Here is an 18301-nt window from a genome sequence, read left to right on the forward strand (position 1 = left end):
TGAAGAGAGTAGTTACAAATGAAAAATGTAGGTAAACAATAACACTTAACAATTTAGGATAATTTTAGAAGTTTTGGGGGTTTGTGTGTGTGTGTGTGTATGTGGCAGGGAAGGGTCAAACCAGGCTGTGGTCAGGCCTCTGCACTCAAATCACTCCTGGCAAGCTCCAGGGACCATATGGGATGCCAGCAATTTAACCCCTGTCAGCTGCATGGAAGGCAAGTGCTCTTACTGCTGCGGTACTATCACTCTAGCTCCTGACATGAGGTTTGAGGAGGCACAGATGGATTTTTTTTTTTAATTTGCTGTCACATCTGGCAGTGCTCAGGGATTCCTGGTTCTGTGCTCAGGGATTACTCATGGTGGTACTTGAGGGAATTATATGCGGTGCTGAGGATTCACACAGGTCAGCTGTATACAGAGCAAGCATTTTACCCACTGTACTATCTCTTATCCCCCAAAGACCATTTTAAGTACCTTCTCTGCCTGGCTCTTCATTATAGCCAAAACGAACAAGCGAAACAAGCCAGAGTGGGTGATAACTATATTGTAGCTTATATTCCATGAAGATACACATGGCCAGGCTAAACCATTTTCTGCTATATTTCATTCTATGAAATAGATAATGTGATAGAGAATGGCGGTAATGGAATAGAGAATGTTCTTTATGGTTAGGGAAGACTTTGCTAATTAGGCGATATTTGAACTGAGATTTGGGTTGGTGAAGAGTGGCCATACAAAGACATTGATTTTTGACAGGTGACTTGTATCCTAGGTAGACATTGGGCAATGTCTGGAGACTTATTTGTTAAAATTTAAGCAAGTGCTCTTAGTTTCTAGTAAGTAGAAACCAAAAAACTCTGCAAAACAACCTATAGAGAACAAGACACACATACACCCTAGCCAACAAATTACTCAATTCAGAATATCAATAGTGTGAAGTTAAGAAACTCAGATATAGGAGAGTAGAGAGAACTAGTCAGGAGGAGATAGAAGTGGTTCAGATTTTTTTTTCTTTTTGGGTCACACCCAGCGATGCTCAGGGGTTACTCCTGGCTTTGCACTCAGGAATTACTCCTGGCAGTGCTTGGGGGACCATATGGGATGCCAGGGATCAAACCCGGGTCGGCCGCGTGCAAGGCAAACGCCCTACCCGCTGTGCTATCGCTCCGGCCCCGAAGTGGTTCAGATTTTTGTAGCAGAATGAAACTAGAGAAAAGAGGAAACACTGCAGGATATGTTTTAGAAACAATAGCCAAAATACTAGTATTGGATATGGAAGATAGAATCAAAGATGACTTGTAAGTTGTGGCGTAAACATTTTGGGGTATGGTTATGCCATTTACTGAGATTCTAGGGAAAGATCAGGTATAGAAGTTACAACCATGAGGAGTTTGGGGGTAACTATACAAAACCCTAGTGGAAACATTGAGTATAAGTTCAGTGATAGGCAGGCTAACTTTGAGAGAAGTGAGAATGAATTGAAAATAGAACATGTGGGATAATCTAGTACATAGATGTTAAGTCATGGAACTAGGAAACCATCACCAGCCAGTTTGTCTTGCTAATTTTATTCAAGGATGAATTTGAGATCTTATTCCTTGGGGAGCACCAGTTGAATACTAATGTGACCTGCCTAATTTTTCTTTGTCTTTAGTTTTTTTGACAGTTGCCAATAATGGAGAAAGTTTGCACTAAATGTTAAAGGAATTCTTTAGAAAACTCTAAAACATAGACATCATAGAGTAGTTCTTAAAGTTCAGAGACATGAACTTTATGTTTTCATAGACATCATCATAGAGTAGTTCTTAAAGTTCAGAGATCCAAACTTTTCTATTTTTTTTCTTTTTCTTGTATTTTTCAAGGTGGGAGAAGGGTTATATGGATTTCTGTGGGTCTAATCTCAAGTATTTTTGGAATGTATGGCCACAGGTGAATTTGGTCCAGGGATGTAGCTCATTGTTAGAGCTACATCTATGTTTCACATATTTCCTTGCCATATGTGAAGTAAGGGCTTTATCCCTGGTACCAGAAAAATCACAACTGTTCTATAACAGTGGTTCTTAACTGGGGGCAGTTTTATGCTGAAGGACACAAGGACAGTGTTTGGAGAATATTTTGTCACAGTGAGTATATTGGACACGACTAGCATCCAATGGGTAAAAGTTAGGGATGCTGCTAACCCTCCTATAATATACAGCACACTCTTCCATTATGACCTGAAATCAAAGTGTTATTCCACCAAAAGGTCACATCACTGAAGATTCCAGCAACCTAGAAAGCTAGAGCATGGTCTGTTGGACTAAGAATATTACTGTATAGTAGAATTATGCTGAGAGGTGTGAGATTGTTATCTCTGTCAGTCTCTGGGAAAGAGCTCTTAGAGGAAAGAGATATATTCACTTTTTAAGGAAACTGTACAATTCTGTTTTCAATAATTTATTTGATAATTACCACAGGAAGAAAGTGGGTCCCATGTAGTAGATTGAAAAGGATCTTGGTTCTGTGGGGTTTCATTGTGAGAGGAGCTATTATGAGCACCAGGCTGAGTCATTACTCACATCATTTAATTACAGGATAGTATACTGGACTGCTCAGAGAATAAGGTTCAAGCCAGGGGAATGTTACAAAACCCCAGAGGCCACATTAATGCTCTGCCTCATTAAACTTGTCAGAAACTAATGATTAAATTTTGCAATTTTAGTCTTTGATGACCTTATTAATTATTCTATTTTAATGGTATGGCTCCATTATATATACTCTTTAAATGTTTTTTTAAAATTAACAAAGTTGTTTTTCCTTAATAGTGTTCCTATTTTTTAAATAAAAATTGATATGGGCTTAATATAGCAAATGAAATAATTCAAAGATGTGTAAAGAGAAAAATCAATAATTTTTTTTCATGTGCACCGTCTGGCAAAAATATCAGCAGCCTGATATTTATCTTTGCAGACTTATATGTAGTATAGTCTTCCACACCACTATATAATGAATATCCTGCATTAACTGCTTTCATCCCCTTCTTTTTTTTCAACTTATAAGTATTTTCATTTTATTTAAATTCTTTTTATTTTATTTTATTTTTTGTTAATTTTTATTTTTTATTAATTCACCATGAGGTAGAGTAACAAAAATTTCATGTTTGACCCCGGAAGTCACGCCCTCAAACGCCCCCGGTGCCATCCTGCCACACTCAGCAGTGAAGATCCTGGCCTTCGAGCACCGGAGAATTCTCCGGACCCCAAACTGAGCCGATAACACCGGGGTGCCCAGACGGAGAAGGTGCATTCTCCCTGCATTCTCCAGATGGAATCCTGGCAACACTGAGCTTGTACTAACATGGCTCCAGTATGTGGGGACCAGGACTATTTTTCCTGGTATACAAAAAAACACTCAGGAACGGCTCCTCTGCCCCTGAATGGCCATGATCCCAGAGGCACACAAACTAATCTCGGAACTCAGCGGCTGCTGGCAGATATACTCCTGGACTGTGAACTAAGCTAGGCCCCGTGCCGCCCTGGAAGGGGAAGGGTTTTTGTCCCTTGGCCTTTTCCCCTTTGTGGCAGCATGGCGACTGCCACCTTTCAGAGCCAATTGGACAGAGAGGTAGAAGCTTACAGTGATGGGGCACGTGGGAAATCTCGAAGTGGGGGTGGGGGAGGGCAGAACCGGCCCTGCCCCCCACCCAAATAAGACCCCAGCGGCCGCCCACAAACAGCTCCTCCGTTCCTAACAGCCATGATTCCAGAGGCACACAAACCAATCTCGGTACGCAGAGGCTGATGGCAGAAATAACCTCTGGATTTAATTACTAAAATACCAGAATTCCAAAACTGCGCGGCTGCTTTTGCGGTTGTGCAACATCATATGCTCTTCATTATCAGCAATAGAAAACAAATGATCTAATGATGTCTTTTTGGCAGGTCTGATTGTTGGGGGGAAATTCCAAATAATAATAGTGGGTTTTCTGCCAAAAATTGAATGTAATCAAAGAGAGAGTAAAGTGAAAATCATCTGCCACACAGGCAGGGTCAGGGGTATGAGGGGGGTATACTGGGGCTCTTGGTGGTGGAACTTGTGCCCTGGTAAAGGGATGGGTGTTTTATCATTGTATGACTGAGACTTAATCTTGAAAACTTTGTAACTGTTCTCACGGTGATTCAATTAAAAAAAAAAATTTCATGTTTGAACTTCGCGAACATAACAGTCATCCAACACCCATCCCTTCACCAGTGCACATTTTCCACCAAAATCCCCAGTATTCCCCCCTCCCCCCAATTTTCCATACCTTCCCCTGCTTGTTTGGAAGACAATTTGCAAGGTATTCTTTCTCTACTTTAGTTACCTTCGATATTTCAAGACCAATCCTACCTCTCCTTGTATCTGCTGAAAATACAATTGCTAGGCAATGTGTTTTGTATTTTCATACCCTTCTTAGTGTAGTACCTGTACAACTGCTTAGAAGACTACGCTGAAAAAGGCACAGATTGGGCTTCTGGATGACTGATTCTCTTGGAGATACAGAATCCTGATAGTTTCTTTTGTTATCTTTGTTACAAAGGCAGGAGGTTTGCCAGGATTTTAAAGCTGAAGTTCAAAGACGTGTATACAGAGCAAGAAAGGGTAAAAAAATTAAAAAGACAAAAATGGTTAAAAAAGAAAAAGGATTCAATAGTGTCTTTGCCAGACATGCCATTTTCCACATCAGATTTAAAAGCTTTAAAATGATTAAGTATGTCAAAGAACCTTTTTATCTGGCATGATTTGTAAACAGGTACCAGCTACATGTTATAAGCATGTGCTCTACAGACTGCTGTATCATGCTCCTCCCTCTCTTACAAATTCAGAGGAACCTGGACTCTGTTGTATCTTGATGTGGTGTACATAATCAGATCCTATCCTGTCTGCAGTGAAGAGCAGTGCTACCCCTATATTCCTAGCCCGGAAAATCTTTAGCAGCTCCATCTGCTAATCTCTTGGATTTATTGTGTGAGGTCATAGATATAACTTGCTTTCAGTTGTTGCCAACCAGGTTAGTTTGCATATAATCAGTACAAATCTTTCTGAGGAAGAAGTTAGCACCTGCTGTTCTCCATTTAACCCACTCATTATAACAGCTGAGAGCATCTTAACAAAATTTATCATGTAGTGTTTGCTCTGTTTTGTTGAAAATACTTGAAAGGATACAATTAATTAGAATACTCCTTCCCCAGATGCCACAGAGTTTGAGAAGAACCAAGTACTCAAAGCAGTGAGATCTTTGATTCAAGTCATCCTCTAGGTCACCCAGGAGATCGCTCAAAGGACTTAAGTGCATGCTCTGCATGCTCAAATTCCCTAGTTCAGTCCCTGGGTACCAGGTGGTTCTCTGAGCACTACCAGGTGGCCCTCGTGGCCCCCAGCACTGCTGGACTGCATCACCAGGCCCTAGTATTAAATTATCAGATCAATATATGGCCCCTGAGCATTGCTTGGGAGATTTCTCCCAAAATATAAAGTGAGTATGGTGTATAATACTGCAAGTAGAAAGGAAGAAAGACAAGTTACACTTATTTGGAATACTTGGAGTATACTCATTTCCGTGAAGCTCCAAAAGCACCTCACACTATTTTGAAACTCTTCTAATGGAGATGTAATAAAAGCACTGTTGTCCTATTGTTATTGATTTGCTCGAGTGGGCACCAGTAACGTCTCCATTGTGAGACTTGTTTCTGTTTTGGGCATATTGAATACTCCACGGGTAGCTTGCCAGGCTCTGCTGTGCGGGCAGGATACTCTCTGTAGCTTTCTGGGCTCTCTGAGAGGGACAGAGGAATCAAACCCAGGTCAGCTGCGTGCAAGGCAAATGCCCTACCTGCTGTGCTATCACTCCAGTCCGACATAAATAAGACAAAAATAAATAAGCATTTAGTTTTTGAATCATAGCATTTAACAGCATCATATCTTCTCAATAAATTAGTCCTGTTATAATTTTAAAATAACTTCATTTATCCATGATAATAACATTTGTTCTAAAAGCTATTTTAATTGATACTAATATAGTTCTTTCTTCTTTTTGATTATCAGGATAGAATATCTTCTACTACCCTTTTACTTACTATTTGCGCCTTTAGATTTTAAGTGGGTTTATTATATAGCTGGGTCTTTTTAAAAATCCAGTCTAATGTGGGGCCAGAGCAATAGTACAGCATGTAGAGCATTTGCCTTGCAAGCGGCCCACTTGGGTTTAAATCCTGGCATCCCATAAGACCACTTGAGCACTGCCATAAATAACTCTTACATGAAGAAACAGAAGTTAACCATTGCACACCACTGGTGTGACCTAAAAAGCCCCCCCCCCAATCAACCTAATAATTCTTAAAAATTTCACTTTAATTGAAATATTTAGCCACTTTATATGTTCTGCAATTATTTATATGGTTAGGTTTAAAGCTGTAAACTGTTTCAATTTGATCCCTCAGTGTTTTTATTTCTTGCTTTTTTCTTTTGGGTTTCATTTTGTTTTGTCTAGGGGCCACCTCCGACCATTCTCAAAAGCTATTTCTGGCTCTTTGCTCTACCCCTGATAGTGTTTGGGGAACCATTATAATATGCCTTATCGATTGAGGTTTGGCTTCATGAAAGGCAAACTCTTGACTTCCTGTACTATAGCTCTTTACCCTCTATGACCTGTGGGCTGAGAATTATAAATTATTCTTTTTTGAAATCTTTGTTGCCTTGTTTTTATTTTAACAGTTTTATTAGGGTTCATAGGATACATTTTTAATTTATAGTATTCTATCTTTACATGATAGTACTTCACATATGAGAAGCTAACAATAGTATATTCCTTGTTTCCAGATAATTTTTGCAATTTTCATGATGTATTTTAAATGCTATTATTCCTAGAGTACATTTTATCATATTTCCTTTAAATGATTGTATTTTATTTGAAATTTCATTTTATTTTAAATTTTATTTTATTGAACTGTGCTTTACAGAGTTACTGAGTTTTAGACATAAAATGTCCTAACACCAATCACACCCCCAAGATCATCTTTCCTCCACCAGTGTTCTCAGGTTACCTCTACCTGCCCCCTTGACAGGCACATTTTAAAGTGTTTTATGTTTTCAGTGTTGTTGACTCTGTGATTTGGATATATAGTGATCCCACTCCCCAACATTACCAATATACCCTATGCTCCTGACCCCTGCTCCCTCATTGCTTCCTTTCTTATCATTCCCTCTTGATTTCTTTGCTTCTCTGTCCTTCTCCACCCTATACTCTAGGGTCAAGGGAGATCTCAGCATCCTCCCTTATTACATTGCACTCCCTCATCCAGTTATTCTGTATACAACAGAAAAGTGAGATCACCCTATAATTGTTCTTCTGACTTACTTCACTCAATATGGTATCTTCTTTTTTTTTTTTTTTTTTTGCTTTTTGGGTCACACCCGGCAATGCACAGGGGTTACTCCTGGTTCTACACTCAGGAATTACTCCTGGCGGTGCTCAGGGGACCATATGGGATGCTGGGATTCGAACCCGGGTTGGCCGCGTGCAAGGCAAACGCCCTACCCGCTGTGCTATCGCTCCAGCCCCCAATATGGTATCTTCTAATTCCATCCAGATGGCACCAGATTGCAATGATTTCGTTGTTCCTTGCAGCTGCATAGTATTCTATTGTGTATATACCATATTTTCATAATCTATTCATCTGTCATTGGACATCTAGGTTGACTCCATATCTTAGCTACTGTACAAGTGCTACAATGAATAATGTTGGGCATATGTCCTTTTCAGTGAATGAATGTTGTTTTTATCCTGGGGTTAGGTACCCAAAAGTGGAATTGCTGGGCTATATATATGGCAGCTCAGTCCTAAGTTTACAGGGCACTGTGTTCCACAGTCATTAAATCAGACAGCATTCCCACCAGCAGTGGATGAGAATTCCATTTTCCCTACATCCCTGTCAACATTCATTGTTCCCACTTTTTACTGTGTTTATTTTTGGGCCACACCTGGCAATGCTCATGGGTTACTCTTTGCTCTGCACTCAGGAATCACTCCTGGCAGTGCTTGGGGGACTATGTGGGGTGCCAGTGATCAAATCCAAGTTGATTGCATGCATGGCAAGCACCTTACTCGTTGTATTATCCTTCTGACCCCTGTTCCCATTATTTTTTATATAAACCATTCTCACTGGTGTGAGATGATATCTTATTGTTTTCTTGATTTTGATTTCCCTAATGATAATTGATGATGAGCATTTTTCATATGCTTATTGATAATCTGCTTGTCTTCCTCCAAGAAGTGCCTATTTATTTCCTCTCCCTAAAAATATATTTTTTAGTGAGTTACTGCAGATTACAAAATTATTCATGATTGAGTTTCAAGCATCAATGTTCCAATACTCGTCCCTTTATTAATGTCCCCAGGTTTTCTCCTGTCCCCCTACCCCTACCTGCCTGTATTACAGGCACTTTTTTCTTTTTTTTTTTTTCTATCTCCACCCTTCTAGGCACTGTGGTTTATAATAGTTACTGATAGGGTATCATGCATGTCACTTTACCTCCTTTCAGCAACTGGTCCTGGTCCATAGTGACTACTTCCTCTGTCATTGGCATCCCTTCCCTCCTGATCTATCCCACTTCTTTTTCCCTTCCCCTACTAAGGATGAGAAAAGAAGTGGCAAGCTTCCTACTAAGAACTTAGTTCTCCTGCCCTTCACTTCCATTGTCTGATGGTGTTAGTTATTCCATACACACACACACACACACACACACACACACACACACACACACACACACATATATATGTTCCACATATGTATGAGACCATTCTGTGTTCCTTTCTCTCTGACTCATTTCACTCAGAATGATACATTCCGGTTCATGTGTAAGAAAATTGCATGACTTCATCTTTTTTTTTCTTTTTTCTTTTTTCTTGAATCACCATGAGACACACATTTATAAAGCTGTTCATGGTTCGGTTTCAGCCACACAATGTTCCAACATCTATCTCTCCACCAGTGTACATTTCCCACTATCAATATTCCCAGTTTCCCTCCCGCCAGGCCTGCCCCAGCCTGCCTCTATGGCAGACACTTCCCCCACCCACCCACCCCTCCCTTTCTCTCCTCTCCTCTCCTCTCCTCTCTCTCTCTCTCTCTCTCTCTCTCTCTCTCTCCCCCCCCTCTCATTTTGAGCATTATGGTTTGCAGTCAGGTTATCATGTTTGTTCCTTTACTTACTTTAAGCACACAGTTCTTATCCAGAGTAATCATTTAATCATTTCCAGCTATCATTGTCATAGTTCTCCTTTCTCTATCCCAACTGCCTCTCCCCCAGCACTTGAGGCAGGCTTCCAACCTTCTTTATCCAGTCATCTGTTCATGGGCACTTGAGTTGAATTTTTGGCTATTGTGAATGGTACTTCAATGAACATAGGAAATGCATATATCTTTTTTACATTGTTTTTTGGGCCCTTTGGGTGTGTTCCCAGGGATGGAATTGGTGTATCAAATGGAAACTCAATTCCTAGTCTGTTGTCTTCCAAAAAGGTTGGACCAGTCAACAATCCCACCAGCAATGAATGAAGGTCCTTTTTCCCCTGCATCCCCACCAACATTGATTATTGGGGTTTTTTTTTGCTTGTTTGTTTGTTTTGATGAGTGCCAGTCTCTGGTATGAGGTGATATGTCATTGTTGTTTTGATTTGCATTTCCCTGATGATTGGTAATATAGAGAATTTTTTCATATGCCTTTTAGCCATTTATAGTTCTTCTTTGAGGAAGTTTCTGTTCGTTTCTTCCCATTTTTGGACCTATTTTTCTTGTTAAGTTCAACAAGTGCTTTATATATTTTGGATATTAACCCTTTATCAGATAATTTCTCTGAGTCCGTGTGCTTCTGGTCATCATTTTCTTTGAGGTGCCATAGCTTCTTAATTTGATGTACTCTCTCTCTCTCTCTCTCTCTCTCTCTCTCTCTCTCTCTCTCTCTCTCTCTCTCTCTCCTCCCTCCCTCTCTAATCTTTCCTTCCATTTGCCTGATCAGCAGCATTTTACCCTTGAAGATGCCTCTAGTTTCAGTGTCATGGAGAGCTATGCCTATGTTTTCCTCTATGTACCTTATGCATTCAGGTCTGATATAGATGTCTTGAATCCATTTTTATATGACTTTTGTGCATGTCATTAGAAAAACAATAAGTTCATTTTTTAAAAAAATACTGTCTTTTAATTTGTGCATTTATTTTTGGATTTTGGGCCATGCCAGGCATACTCAGGAGCTACTCCTGACTCTACTCTCAGGAATCACTCCTGACACATCCTTGTTTGGACCCCACCCTTGAGCGGATCTCCTAGTAATCTCATCAAAATCCTTAGATGAGGGGCTGGAGTGATAGCACAGCGGGTAGGGCGTTTGCCTTGCACGCGGCCGACTCGGGTTCGATTCCCAGCATCCCATATGGTCCCCTGAGCACCGCCAGGGTTAATTTCTGAGTGCAGAGCCAGGAGTGACCCTTGTGCATCGCCAGGTGTGACCCAAAAAGCAAACAAAAAAAAAACAAAAAAAGCCTTAGATGAGATTTTGTTAATCTCCTTGAGAAATGGTCTTACCTTTCTTTGCTGATTTGTTAATGTTAAACCCACCTTTGTGTCACCACCCTATGTAATTTACTATATAAGACTGGGGGGCACTGAGGGAGACAGAAGAAGAAGACAGAAGAGACAGAAGAAGAAGACAGAAGAGACAGAAGAAGACAGGGGGAGACAGAAGAAGACAGAAGAGACAGAGAAGGAGACACACGAAGAGGACACAGGAGAAGAACAGAGAAGACACAGAAGCAAAGACAGAGAGGTCGGAAGAGACCACAGGAGAAACTACAGAGACAGACAGACAGACAGAAGAGAGCACAGCGGCACACACAAAAGCAGGGCACAAAGAGGAGTCATCCAGATCTGGTCCTTACACAGCAGCTCGAGAACACCGAACTCGAGTGGTGCGTGCGAGAGAGAGCTGCCCTGAGTGCCCATGGACCATGAACCAACAGGACACATCATATTATATCCCCTTCCCGCACACGCGCTGCCCTTTGTGATTTTTTTACAGGGGAGAATTGCCATTTTAATGATGTTAATCATCCCAACCTCTGATCAAGGTATACATTTCCATTTCCTCATGTCTTGTTTCATTTAAATAGTGTTTTGTAATTCTCTTTATGTAGAACTTTTGCCTTCTATATTTAAGTGGATTCTTAGGTACAATTGTGAATGGGATTTTTTTTTTAAATCACTCTCTCTCCCTCATCTATTTCATTATTTTCATATAGCACAGCAGGTAAGGCGTTTGCCTTGCATGTGACCGACCCGGGTTTGAGTCCTCCGCCCCTCTTGGATAGCCTGGCAAACTGCTGAGAGTATCTCGCCCAGTGGCAGAGCCTGGCAAGATACCCGTGGCATATTCGATATGCCAAAAATAGTAACAACAAGTCTCACAATGGAGACGTTATCGGTGCCTGCTCGAGCAAATCTATGAGCAACGGGGTAACAGTGATAACATATAGGAAAGCCATAGACTTTTGCATGTTGATTTTGTAGCTGCCAATTTACAGGTCTATTGGTTCTAGGAACTTTTCTATAGTGTCTTTAGGGTCTTCTAAATATATTATCATGTCATCTGCCAATAATGAAAGCTTGACTTCTTTCTTCATATCTGGATGCCCTGAATATTTTTTCTTGACTAGTTGCCTTAGCTCTGGAGTGATAGCACAGAGGCTAGAGCATTTGCCTTGCACACGGCCAACCAGGGTTTGATTCCTCTGTCCCTCTCGGAGAGCCCAGCAAGCTATCAAGAGTATCCCGCCTGCATGGCAAAGCCTGGTAAGATACCCGTGGCGTATCTGATATGCCAAAAACAATAACAACGAGTCTCACAGTGGAGAAGACGTTACTGGTGCCTGCTCGAGCAAATCAGTGAACAACGGGACAACAGTGCTATAGTGCTTCAGTTGCTATGGCAAGACTTTAAGTGGTAAGGGTGGGCAAACCTTGTCTTGTGCCTGGTTTAGAGGAAAGACTTAGTTTTTTTCTCATTGAGTATGTTTGCTGTGGGCTTATGTAAATGGCTTTGACTATGTGGAGGAAAGAGCCTTCAATTCCCATTATATTGAGAGGGTTTTTTTTGTTTTTGTTTTTGTTTTTGCTTTTTGGGTCACACCCAGCGATGCTCAGGGGTTACTTCTGGCTTTTGCACTCAGGAATTACTCCTGGCGGTGCTTGGGGGACCATATGGGATGCAGGGGAATCGAACCCGGGTCAGCAACGTGCAAGGCAAACGCCCTACCTGCTGTGCTATCGCTCCAGCCCCTATATTGAGAGTTTTTATCATGACTAGATGCTGAATCTTGTCAAATGATTTCTCTACATTTATTGGTATGATCATATGGTTTTTATTTTGTTCTTGTACCCTTGCCCGCCTCAACTCTGCCTGGCAGGGGTGGGGTGGGATGGGGCCATCCCCAACTCAACGTTGTCTAAAGTTCTGACAGTTTGGGGAGTGTTGGTCATAGTTTGTAAATTGGGGGGTGGGCAGAGAGATGGTCTAAGGCCAAGACACTTGCCTGGCACCCACAGACCCTGCTCAATCCCCAACACTGTGCGTGAGCACGCACACACACTTACATACACATACATACACACATACACACATACATACACGCATACACATACACACAGATACACACATACATACACACATACACTCACACATACACACACATACATATACATACATATATGGCCCACTGAGCACTGCCAGGGGTTGCATTTTTGTTTATATCTTGTTAAACTCTCTTGTGTGTCTTTTATTATTATTATTATTATTATTATAAATATATTGTAAATAATAATAATAATAATAATATGTGGGCAGAGAGTCTCTTGCTCGCACGCCTGGCTGTCTTCCCTGGGGCCCCTTGGAGGGGATGGGCTCCAGCTTCCCTCCCCACTCTGAGCAGAGCTCCCAGAGGCTGAAGACCACCGGAACCTAGCTGCAGCCATGCTGGAGGCTCCTCTCTACACGTTCGGACAGGCCTCATGCGTGAAGGTACCAGCAGAGGAACCCAGGTGTGTGTGATCCCATCAACGGCCAACATCCAGAGAGAGACTTAAAAGCAAGCCCTCAGAAACTCTCAGAAGTGGCTGAGCGATATCTTTAGCCTACTTCTCCCTCTAGGAGAAACTGGCAATCTTCTGAGTTTCCTGCCCCCATGGGATAGCCTTGCAAGCTTCCCATGGTGTATTCATATGCAAAATCCAGTAACAAGCTGGATCTCATTCCCCTGACCCTGAAGAGCCCCCAGTGCAACATCGTTAGGAGGGCCAAGTCGAAACAGACTTCTAAGATCTCAGGAAAAGGACGAAATGAGATGTTACTGAGCCCGCCCGAGAAATCGGTGATTAATGGGATATTGTGATTGTGTGTGATTATTATTATATAATATTACATAATTATATATTATACGTAATATATTATTATGGGGCTGGAGCCATAGCACAGCAGGTAGGGCATTTGCCTTGCATGCAGCAGACCTGGGTTCAATTCCTCTGCCCCTCTCAGAGAGCCCGGCAAGCTACCAAGAATATCTCGCCCACATGGCAGAGCCTGGCAAGCTCCCCGTGGCGTATCAGATATGCCAAAAACAGTAACAACCAACCAGTCTCACAATGGAGATGTTACTGGTGCCCACTCGAGCAAATCGATGAGCAATGGGATGACAGTGATAGAGTGATACTGATAATATATATTCCGTTGATTGACTTGCATATGTTGAACCATCCTTGCATCCCTGGGATGAATCCATTTGATCATGGAGTATGATCTTTTTGATGAATTGTTGGATTTGATTTGCAGTACTTTGTTGAGGATCTTTGCATCTGTGTTCATCAAGGATATTAATTTGTAATTCTTTTTTTGTCTCTTTCTCTTTGTTTTTAGTATCAGAGTAATGTTTGCTTTATAGAAACTTTCTGACAGTGTTTCTGTTTCTTCAGTTTTCTGAAAGAACCTGAAAAAGATTGGCAGTAGCTCTTTAAAGGTTTAAAAGAACTCACTAGTGAGTCCGTCTGGGCCTGGGCTTCTGTTTGGGGGAAGACATTTGATTACCATTTCAATTCCCTTGATAGTATAAGGTCTGTTTAGGTGTTCCATATCTTTTTGGTTCAGCCTTGGGAAGTTATAGGTGTCGAAGAATTATCTGTTTCTTCTAGATTTTCTAGTTTTGTGGCATAAAGATTTTCAACGTAATCCCTCATAGTCCTTGAATTTCTGTAGTATTCACTCCCTCTTCCATTTCTGACTCGGTTAACTAGGGTCTTATCTTTCTTTGTGAGACTTGCTAGTGGTTTATTTATCTTATTAATTTTTTCAAAGAACCAGCTCTTGATTTTGTTAATCTTTCATATTTTAAAAAATTCCAATTTATTTATTTCTGCTCTAAATTTTAGTATTTTATTTCTCTGCCTGCTTTGGGTTCCTTTTGTTGGTTGTTTTCCAGTTTCTTCAGCTGTGCAGTTAAGTTTTTTAATGTGGCCCCTTTCTTCCTTCCTGATGAATTCTTGCATAGCAATGAACTTCCCTCTTAATACTACTTTTGCTAAGTCCCACAAGTTCTTGTCGCTTATGTCCTCATTCTTATTTGTTTCCAGGATTCCTTTAATTTTCTCTCTCACCTGCTTGTTGTTCATTATTGAGCTGTTTAATTTCCAGATGTTTGAGTTATTTTTATGTTTGTGATTAGCCTCTAATCTTAGTGTATCATGGCCTGAGAAGTTAATTGATAAGACTTTTATCCTCTTGACTTTATGGAGGTATGTTTTGTGGCCCTGTGTGTGGTCAGTCTTAGAGAATGTTCCATGTGTATTGGACAAAAATGTATATTTGGCTTTTGAGGATGAAAACCTTATGTATATCTACTAAACCTCTCTCTTCCATTTTATCCTTCAAAGCCAGCACTTTCTTGCTGAGTTTTAGTCTAGTTGATCTATGGAGAGGTGAAATAGCAGTGTCGAAGTCTCCAACTACTACTGTCTTGCTGCCAATATCTTCCTTTGAGTATATTAGGAGTTGTTTTAAGTATTTTGCTGGTCCCTTGTTAGGGCGCATATATATTTAGGAGTGTAAATTCCTGATGTATATACTCCCTGGTCATTAAGAAATGACACTTTTTGTCTCGTAAATTTTGTAAGTCTGAAGTTGATGTTGTCTGATACAAATATGGCCACCCCAGCCTTTTTTTGTGCAGTAGTTTGCTGGAAATATTGTCTTCCAAATACCATTAACTTTGAGTCTGTTTGTCCTTACTTTTCAAATGTGTTTCTTGTACACAGCAGAAGGTTTAATTTTCTAATCCATCCTGCCACTCTAGGCCTCTTATTTTTTGTATTTATGCCATTGATATTAAGTGAGATTATTATGGAGTTTTGTGCCTTTTTTCTGTAGAAGTTGTGTGTTTGTGAAATTTGTCTTAAAGTCTTCCCATCAATTCTTCTATAAAGTTGGTTTGAGTCTATGGAGTTTCTGAGCTATTGTTAATCTATAAAGTTTTGTATTGGTGGATTTTTGTTTCTTTGTTTTTGAAGTAAAACATTTTATTTGGAAGTTTTAAAGGGAAGGAGGAAGAGAAAGTGAGAGAGAGTGGAGAGTAATGTTCTCAAGAGAGAACCTGGGCTTCTCCGAAGGCAGAGAGAGTCTCTACACACATCCCAGCATTAGATATGAAAGCATGAAAATATACACATCTCAAGAGGGGAGATTCGAGCGACACATGTGCTCAGGCACCATGTGTGCTCAGCCACATGGGTGCAAGAAGCACATGTGCCTTTTGTTTATTTAAATTTTATTTTTATTTACTCCGTGGTTTATAAAGTTGGTCATTAACAGTTGTTTTAATTGTTTTAGTGATTTAGTGTTCCAGTACCACCAGTGTGACCTTCCCTCCACCAATGTCCCTATTTTCCCTCCTATCCCCAACCTGCCCCCGTAAGCATATAGCAAATTTTCTTTATATTGCTTTTTCCAATAAAAATTTAATAAGTGGCAGGTAGAATAATCGGAAAATTAATCAGTAAGAGCAAATTTGTGATCGTTCCATGTTTTTTTAACTATTTCTTTTTTATTTTATTTTATTTTATTTTTTTAATTTTTATTATATCACCATGTGGAAAGATACACAGTTTTCAGGTTTATGTCTCAGTTATACAATTTTCAAACACCATCCCTTCACCAGTGCCCATATTCCACCACCAAAATCCCCAGTATACCCCCTGCCCCTGCCACCCCCACCCCGAACTGTATAACTGATGAATTTCACTTCATTTTCTCTCTACCTTGATTACATTCCATATTGCAAAACAAAACTCACTATTGTTGTTGGAGTTTCCCCCCAAGGAAGACAGCCCTACTAAGGAAGCATTTGATAATTGGTTTGTCATTAAAAGATTGTATGTTTTCAGTTTTTAGAAAAGGTCGCGTGGCCGCATTAGCCACCGCGCGGCTCGGATGTGTTCCAGTCCCGCAACCCGGAGCCATGTTAGTTGCTGCTCAGTGTCGCCAGGGCTCCATCTGGAGAAGGTGTGCCAGCTGTACCTCCTCCGTCTGGATCCCTGGTGTTGTTGGCCCGGATTCGGGTCTGGAGCATTTCTCCGGCCGCGTTGCTCACCAGACTGCCTCTGTTCCATGGTTTTAACCTATGTAAACAAGGAAAATAAAACTCTTTAATACAATATAATGAAATGCTTCTCATTTGCATAAAAGGTTTTCAACTCTGGAATCTATAGTATATTATGTTAAATTTTATTTTATATTTTGATCTCATTTTGGTAATAATCATGCCATACCTGTCATTAATGAAACTTCTAAAGAAATTCTGTGCTAATATATTTCGGAGTTTACATATATTTTGTAAACTAATTCGAAAACAAACACCTCAATAAAATAAACACCTCACCAAGAATACTTTATCCAGCCAAACCCGGGTTCGATTCCTCCGTCCCTCTTGAGAGCCCGGCAAGCTACCAAGATTATTCCACCCGCATGGCAGAGCCTGGCAAGCTACCTGTGGCATATTCCATGTGCCAAAAACAGTAACAAGTCTCACAATGGAGACGTTATTGGTGCCTGCTCGAGCAAATCAATGAACAGGAGGATGAAAGTGCTACAATGCTACATTTTGTCAGAGGTTAACTTTATAATTTAGTCTTGAACATGTTCAAGTGGCACTATGATTAAATGTGTGATGTACTTATCATAGTTTATGGTAACCTATGCATAACTTTCTCTAGAGATGGATATAGTGATTATTAGAATTCTGTTTCTTTTGCTGGGAGAGAGAAATGACATCTTTATTTCTATGAAGAATAGTTGCTCTGGGGTTGGAGAGATAGTACAGTGGGTAGGGCATTTATCATGCATGCAGCCTACCTGTATTTGATCCTTGGCATCCCATATGGTCCACCAAGCCTGCCAGGAGGGATTCCTGAGTGCAGAGCCAAGATTAACCCCTGAGCATCTCTGGGTGTGCCTCCTGCAAAAAGAATAGTTGCTTTGTATTAGAAAATACATACTTTCCTTTTAGTATAAAAGTTCATTAACCAGTACATTGGGCAGTTGAGATTTTGTCTCTTGGCTCCGAATCCATCTTTATTCCACCTGGGTTTAGACCACAACTCCATTAGGTACATTTCTGATATTCCACCTAAACCTAAGATGAGTTTGGCCATTAAGGGTCCTTAGAAGGAACTTTCAAGATGAGGAGAGGATGACTTGACTCATTTCTGCCTTCTATAGTCTTACTGCTTCCTTGTGGCTCCTGTGAACATGACACCAACAACACTTCACTGAGGAGCCAGCAAATGTATTTCAGTGGCTACTAAAAATATACTTTGCAATATTCTAATTAAAAAAACAGCTTTAATACACACCACTTAGGAATACTACTATCAGGGCCAACTCCCTTTCTCAAAGATCTCTTTCATCCTTAAATGACGACTCCTCTATATTCCAGTTTTTAATAGTTTTATTTCCTTTCTTTTCCTGTCTATGGTTAGGTAGAATGTCTGTATGCTTCTTACCTGTGCAGGTTTCCTTTTATGAGCCATTGCTTATTTTTCTTTTTTATATTTTTTATTGTTGATTTATATGAGTCCTTTAAATATTCTGTATATAAAATTTTATTTGATGCAAATGTTCTCAAAATTAGTAACTTTTTCTCCCTCTAACTTTTAAAAAAATAACTTTTAAAGTACTGATATGAGTCAAA

At 40.4% G+C, this 18301-nt stretch overlaps 1 protein-coding gene across 1 annotated transcript in view; it reads left to right on the plus strand.

Moving 5' to 3' along the window:
- The window catches only part of C3H17orf100 (chromosome 3 C17orf100 homolog), a 33242-nt gene that overhangs the window by 1290 nt on the left and 13651 nt on the right, over nucleotides 1-18301 (plus strand). The gene's annotated exons all lie outside the window — the stretch shown is intronic.

This window comes from Sorex araneus, chromosome 3, assembly GCF_027595985.1.
Source record: "Sorex araneus isolate mSorAra2 chromosome 3, mSorAra2.pri, whole genome shotgun sequence".
Lineage (NCBI taxonomy): Eukaryota > Metazoa > Chordata > Mammalia > Eulipotyphla > Soricidae > Sorex > Sorex araneus.